The sequence below is a fragment of the Falco rusticolus genome, chromosome 4, assembly GCF_015220075.1.
Source record: "Falco rusticolus isolate bFalRus1 chromosome 4, bFalRus1.pri, whole genome shotgun sequence".
In the NCBI taxonomy this organism is placed as follows: domain Eukaryota; kingdom Metazoa; phylum Chordata; class Aves; order Falconiformes; family Falconidae; genus Falco; species Falco rusticolus.
The window spans coordinates 75,420,366-75,428,192 of record NC_051190.1 but is presented as its reverse complement, the minus strand read 5'-3'; the positions used below and the strand labels follow the sequence as shown (position 1 = coordinate 75,428,192).

General features: G+C 41.3%; 1 protein-coding gene across 2 annotated transcripts in view; it reads right to left on the bottom strand.

Moving 5' to 3' along the window:
• Positions 1-1,655: 1,655 nt before the first annotated feature.
• The window catches only part of CDK14 (cyclin dependent kinase 14), a 316,491-nt gene continuing 310,319 nt past the window's right edge, over positions 1,656-7,827 (bottom strand). For both annotated transcript variants that reach the window (XM_037386401.1, XM_037386402.1), the window contains one exon: positions 1,656-5,899. The gene's annotated coding sequence lies outside the window, so the exon portion shown is untranslated. The remainder of the gene's footprint in view (positions 5,900-7,827) is intronic.

Sequence of the window (7,827 nt, the reverse complement as noted above, 5' to 3'; positions counted from 1 at the left end):
GGCACAAGGTTGCTCCAACACCTTCCCTCCGGTTTTTCTTTTCTCGGGGGAGGGGTGGCTGCTCTTGTAGTTAAGTGCATCTCTTGCTTTGGTGTAGCAGCCAGGCTAGTTTAGGAAGAAAACCTTGGGGCTAAACAGGCTAGGAGTGCAGCCAAGGGGGGCAGGAGACGGCTTTAAGGATTATACTGCATAATTAAAAGCTCACTCTGAATATGCTTCCTGGTACCCTATGCTCAAACATACAAACCTCTTGAGGTAATAATTCCTGGTCCTCATTTGTATCTGTGAGATTTGTAGGTTAAAGTTGCCACACAGGTAGTGAGTCAGGAATACCAAACAAATCAGATGATACTCAGCTGAAAGCACAAATCATTCATCTAGACTACGAAAAGGCAACACCTTCCTAAATGTGCCCTAGCCAGTGAGAATGGGAGGTAAAACAGAAGTAGATAACATACATGTGTTCTGTTGGTTCGGTTTTCTGCAGTGCCCTCTGGGCGCAGCTGGTATCATTTTGCAGCAGCTTCTAGATTTTAAAGTGGGGATTCTTCTCCTGACGAGTTTTGCCATCAAAACTGGGCCAGAACGTTATTCTACCAGATAAAACCTGGGACACTAAGACCCACAATCAAGCTTATATTATGCTAGCTTGAAGGAAGACGATTCTCTCTTCAGTTACTCCTGATCAGCTGGAGCCAAGACTAGAATTTAGGTCCTCCATTACCCATATTCTAGGCTAGCGGCTTCCCCATCAGCCTAGAAAGCACATGCACTTGCCCTCCAGCCATTCCCCATCTCAGACCAAAATGATGTTAAAACCAAGAGGATCCTACAGACTCCTGCATTTGCTAGAACAGCATATTCTGACATTTCAAATATTCTAACCAAGTCTGTGCAAGCCGCATTGATTTAACTTTCATAGTCTAAATATAGGTCCTAGCAAGATGCTGGTACCAAAAAAGCTAGAAGCAATGGAAAGGAAGCAAAAAGCACATATTGATTATATTCAGTGTGAGTGAGCACATGCCTATCTAATGCTATAATGCACCAATAAACAAACAGGTTAAGAATCCAAGCAGCATACACTCACTGATTGAGATAAATAACCAAGTATGAAAAGGTATAATCACACACCTGTATGAAAATTGTGAAAAATGCGTATCGTATGCTTTGCCTGATTTTCCACCAGAATTATTAAGTTTTTATTTCAAGAGAAGTTGCAATAAGCCATAAATGTGCATTCTCCACAAAACGATATACTTAAATCAGACCTGCTCCCCGCCCCCGCCCCGAAAACTAGCCCTTCTGCTGCTTCAATTAAATGCCAGTGTACTGTAAATAGGTCCCTTGTCACACATATAACAAAATGAAAAGAGACACCAAATAATTAACTTAATATTACAGACAGAAAAGTGAAGAACCTTGCCCTGTGTAGTCAGCACCACCTTGTAGTTTTGATTAAGCTCATGTGTTTGACTGAATCAGTGCCTAATCTTTACAACTAATTACTGTCTAGTGCCTGCCTGCTTCTAAGAACTTTTCGTTCTTTAAAAATCTGTTGTTTACAACCATCTCCTTGTTCATTTTTTGGAGAACAAAAAGTAAATGAAAGGCTTTATTCCCTGGGTTAAGTCTAGATCACACATACCAAGGAGAAGAGAGATTCTGCTACACTTTATTCAATATGATGTTACAAGAAAACAACAGTTACAGCTGACAAACCATTACATCCTTCATAATACAGACAAATTACAAGGTGTAACAAATAATGCGACATTTATTTTACCGTACTGCTTACTATTCTGTTCTTCTGAAGTGTGTGTATATATATATATATTTAATTACATTAACATTGTTTTCATGTACCAGCCCTCCCCTTTTTATTTGTTAAAAAAAGAACACCTCTTAGTGCACCATACAAAAATCCATGTGGAAGCTGGCAAGCAGGGATTTTGTATGCAGCACCACTGAAATGCATTTTGGGGGATGGGAATTACTAGTGCATCTTTTACTTTTACATTTTTTGCTTATGTGAAAAATGCAAGGCAGTAACATACAGTCACTCCACCTAAATGCTGGTAGGGGAGAGTATTTTTATGCTCAGTAATGCAACGTAATTCTGTTTATATGGGGTGTCTGGATTTTGTGCCCCAGTCTGTACAGCTTAAAAGTTTTAGATAACAAAGATTACAATCCCAGTAACATTCACAGATGAATATTTTGTATATGAGCATATCAGAGCATTGACGACATTCAGTTGCGTGCACTGACACGGAGCACACGGGTGTACGTCACCCACTGGCCCACAGGGGATTTCTTATCCTACCTTCTTTCCCCAGGAGTCTGAAGTGCAGAACCCCCACACATCAAAGAGAAAGTGAAAACCCCTGTGCCTCTGTCTACTGCAGACTGAATGTTCAGTTTTGCATGTACTGACAAGTTATCTTAAACCATGGTTCTGATTAAAAACAATAGCGAGAATGAGAAGGACCCAACCAATCCGGGACACCACAGAATAATGTAATGTCGGCACTACTGGAGTGTCCTAACTGGTGCGGTGCCTACTGGGTGTGGATTAGAGCTGATCTGAACCCAGCAGGGGAGAGGACTAAGCCATCTCCAGCTGGCTGACTTGTAAAGTCAGGTCCTGTGAACCTGAACTTGTAAGGAATCTCTGTATTGTGCAGACCATCCCTATCACCATCTTCCCTTCCCCATTCACTTAATATTAGATCTCATACAGAGTCAGAACATGCCCTCCCACTTTTATCTGCCTACTACACCGGCCGCCCTGTGCCTGCTCTCCCCTCCTGCAGCAAAGCCACATCCTCTCAGCATCATCAGGAAGGATCTACTGGGGCTCAGCCAAGCGGCAGGAAAATAAACGTTATGTTGCTGCTGGCTATCAACGCTAAGTCCCACAGTTTCTCAAGGACTGTGTCCCTGAGACTACAGGTCACTTAAGCCAACATTTCACTGTGATGGCATGAAACCCGGCCACCTGCAGCATGTCTGGAAGGCCAGGCTACTTCTTGACCCTTTGGAGATTCTCCAGGGACCTGATTTGAGAAGGATGGGAGAAAAAGATGGTAACGCTACTGATCTTCGCTGAAGCTGTCTCAAGAACATTGATGGGGTTGAAACAATCCATTCTGCAACACTGAGAAGAGCTGTGGTGAAAACCCAACTTCTGCAAGATGCTGGAGAGGTGGGCTGTCAGGGAGTCCTAACTGATGGGTGTCAATCAGGCTAACCATGCAGGTAATAGCTCTGCTGGAAGGAGGAAGAGGGAAATAAGGCTATACTGTCAGTTCCTGGGACAAGGAGCTTCTACTATCTCAAAAAACCTTGACATTTCCCAGCAGATTTGATGTTCCAGAAGAATAATTTGCAGTGCTCAAGTGAACGGCACCATCTTGCTGAGCCCAAGTCCCCTTGGTGCCAGGGGAAGATCCCCAGGGCCCAGAGCCACCACGGGAGAGCAGCAAACCCAAGTCACCGCAGACAAACGGGCACCCAGGAAGCAGGTGCCTAAATAAGAGATCCTGGTCACTCCTTGACTGACTGGTAACTGAGATAGCCTCACTACTGCTGAAAATCAACTTACTGTTTAGGAACATAGATATGTATGCACTTCCCTTCAGGCAACTGATTTGGCAGATTTTTGGGCCAACTTTATTTCAGTTGTTGCTTAAAAGTGAGAATGGGGCAGAGAAGATACTCTCATGCGCATGTGTGTGTACACACACATACACACACACACAGACGTACCGTAAGCAAACACTGTACATGAGTCACTATGGATAGTAATGTGCTAGGCTTGTGGGAACAGTTGGGGAATTACTCTCTATATTAAACCTTCCGGTGTTTAGTTGAGCAGCGTAATTGCTTACCTCCCAATTTAAGCTGCCAAGCAGAAGCGTCTATGAAACTACCCTTGTATTCCTAATTGAAATCTTTGTTACATTTTCAAAAATTCTTCAGATTTTTGCAGCAAGTTTTTTTTTCTAAAAATAGCTAATTTTAGTCATCAAACTGCACACGATTTAAGTAGCAAAGATAATGTATAAAAGACTTTTCTCTTACAAAAAAAAGAAACATGAAACCCAAACAAACCACGTCTAAGGCAGTTTCAGTGTGTGATAAATTCAAAAGTTCAGTGGTCACTTTTTCCCCCTCATAAACACAGGAGAAAAACTGCAATAAGTTCTAAATAGGATTGTGACTGAAAGTGGCTTTCAGATGGCTTTTACCAGATCCTGAAACAGGCATGTCACTGGGGAAAATTGTCTTTTAATGGCTGTGCAAATATTGAGAATATTTCCATGGTTCAGCTCTTTGAAAGTGTAGACTTGTATCTCAGTTCATTAAGAGGCCTTTCGTAGCTACTTGCGCATTCAAGGACTTGCCTTATTGGGTGCTTTTTTTCTTATTAAACACTGCTGGAGTTTAATAAGATGGCAGTAGCACAAATCCTTTTCCCCTCCTTTTAAACACTGAAAGCTAACCAAAGTGTTACGACACTTCTTAAAAATGTAATTCAATGCATCCATCAAGCAAAGGATGTCAAATTTATGAGTAGAGTAATATTGCCTAGCAAGCGTTTCTGTCCGAGCAGGACTATAACTCAACAGTGGGTTTTGCACCATAACCTGCCCTCTCTGAATGCAAAGCATTGTATATGGTCAGGGCAGTTTTATCACACCCCTGAACACAACGTTCTCCCCAACCAAAATGTAGCTGGGGCTTCCTTTTCTAAAATCACACAGTTTTAATTTCTTGCAAAGTTTGCATCTGAATGATTCATTCAGAAAAAAGCTATCTAAAGACACAGTATCTGGTAGTGCCTTCCAATTAGCTCAGAATACCTATGGAAAATAACTCAAAAGGTGCTTTGGTGTGGAACAGCAAACAGTTTGGGATAAGGAAAATTCTCCACTTTGCCTTGTATGTGGCAAAGTAACACAGCTAGATTTAATGGCTTGTTCAACAGAACTTTTTCTATACCTTAGTATCTGCCTTGAATTAAATGGAACAGTTTCATCATCTCTGTTTTCAAAAAATCATTCCAAAAGGTAAATAGTGTGAGGAAAAACATAGAGATGTTAGCCAAGACCCATAAAAGAAAGATATATTCTTGAAGGGAATAAAACTATAAAGAATTAATTGTATATCTGTCAGCTGCGTACATCTCATCATTTTTGCTTTGTCTTTCTCACAGGCCTATTTTGAAAACTGGCATGCTACATAGCCTAAGCAGGGTAACCAAATTCAGAGTACTGAAGTAAACATGCAATTATTGCCAAGTTTTTAAAATGGATATGAATGGTCTGTGGAGATAATGAAAAAAGAAATAACCCAACAACACTTCAGGAACAGTGGCAAGGTGCTGTAATTGTCAGCCGATCAGACAAGTTGGGCTTGCTCTGGCAGAAAGTCTTCCCATTGGTTGCAAAATATGCACAACTCTCAAAGAAAATGCACAGTGTCCTTTATGCTGTTGGCTTTTTTTTACAGTCTTTACTGAAGAAGTGGGAACACCAAATGTGTTGTCTTAATGTATTTAAGACATCGCTGGTGAAAGCATAAAAATCCTTACAAAGATGCAGCGCTGCAGTGGAAAATCAAACAAAATCAAACACAAAAGACTGAAAGAGTACATGCCATGTATCAGTAAGCAAAAGCTTAATCTTCACATAGTTGTCTGAAATCACAAGGTATCCAAAGGCGTGCAAGGTTTTAAACAAATTGCAGGGGAAAAACAGGGTCTTGCCAGCTTCAATTTTCTTTTGAATGAAATCCACCATAAAGAAAGAAAGGAAACAGGCTGTGGTTCCTTCCTGGTGTCGGCCTCCACATTAGGTTTTTGTTTCCCTCCTCCAAACTGGTAAATTTAATCCTGTAAGAAAACAATATAAATTATAATAAGGCTCACAAACTGTGTTTTAAGATTATATTTTGCTTGGTAAAACATAGGTTAGTCCAAAGCCGGTTATGAAGACACCAGCTCAGAGCAAAGGACAGCTTTCAAAGCACTTTAGAGCTGGTACCTCAAGAAAATGAACTTAAACCACCAATGTTTTCAGGGTCGTTGCTTAAGTGAGATATATTTATCCATATTCATGTAGCTCTGCCCCAAGTGCTAATCTTCAGAGGTGCCATCAGCACTCACATTCTCCATGGAAATTATAGGCAGCCATAAATATACGCTTGGCTCTTCTAAAGGTGATCACACCCCATGAATGCAAAGGAAGCTTACTAAATGCTGGCACAGCTTCAGGAGTTTACAAGCTCTTTTTGCCCCCTTTGTCATGGAGTCCCTAGTGATCACCTTCACAGCAATGCCTGCAACTGGTTTATGAAAAGGTCTCCTCAGGGTTGCTTCCCAAGAGTTACTTGAGGTACCTTGCGGCAAATCACGAACATTTCTGCAAACGCAATCAGGTTATGGAGCTACTTGGTGTCCTGCATTTAAACATACTCACCTTTATTTCAGTGTGTTTCTGTTAACAGGCTGATAACTAAACCCTCTCCTTTCATATGCCAAAAATAATCACTATCAATAGCTGTGCTTATGTTGTCTTTCACCCTGCTGCGATTCCTGTTTGTGGAGGCTCAAAGCAGTGACTGGACTTGCAAGAAGGTACGTACCATGATGTTTTTGAGATTTACACAGAACAGGAGGCAGGCTGAGAATGTGGGAAGTGTAACTTCAAACCAAAGCATCCAACAACTGCAAGAAGAGCCAGATGAAGGCTAAGTGAAGGCTGGATGGACTGCAGCCATTGGAAAGATTTTATAATTAACATGTTTAACTCTTAATAAATGTCCAAGTAGAATTCTATGCCAAGTAATAAAGACTTTCTGAGAAATTCTGTAGTTCTCTCAAGTACAAAATGTATTTAATTTCCAAGGTTTCTCAAGACCAAGGATTGTAACTACAGACCTGCTACCTTTGTAAAATGTAGTTGCAGGAAGACAGTCAGATATGGAGGAATTTTAGCACTCAGGAATGCTGAAATACTCATTGAGCATGGAACTGGTTTGTATTAGCATGTCCTAAAACTATTTAAATCAAACTGGATGCAGGTGCCAGTGAATCTAGCCTAGCTCTCATTTAAAAAGTAGAAGAAAACCAAAGCATCAGTTCTGAACCGGAGTTTCAAGCGTAACATTTTAATTGTGGATTTGATCAAAACAGCCTAATATCTACACAACATCTAACTTTCCTAATTTCCAGGGTTCCTGCCATGGTTTTTGAGAGCTCTTCTTCTGCCCTTTAAGAGCCAGAATACCTGCACCGGATTAAAGAAAGTCAGTTCTTAATGATGTGTGGCAGCATCTTGGGCCCTCCTGGAGCTTGGTCTACCACCTCCTGAGTCCAGCTTGGGTTGTTTCCTAAATGCCTCTGGAGTTTGGGTGGACTGTCTATTCAACATCAAAGCCCCACTTTCCCCAGGTCTAGGAGCTTGGCTGATGCGCCAATAAATCTTGTTTAAAGGAATACATTAGAGTTGATCCATTTAGTTTACCCTTCATAAGCTTAAAAATAAAAGCAGTGCTTGGAACATGCAGAGATTCACAACTGCTCAGTGGTGAAGCACTGTTGACAATATTCCCAAATTCCACATTTCCCTTCCTTCAAAAGCACATTTTAGGGATTATCTTTTTGGAGTTACAAAGCAACTAAACTCTCAAAGTTCCTTCCAATGTTGAGCTTGCGTTTGCCCCCACTGCCACCCACACTACAGCTGTGGAAGGTGGGCTGGTGGCTTGGAAGCCACATCTGCCCAGATCCAGAAGAGCTGGCCTGATTTCAGGCTAAGC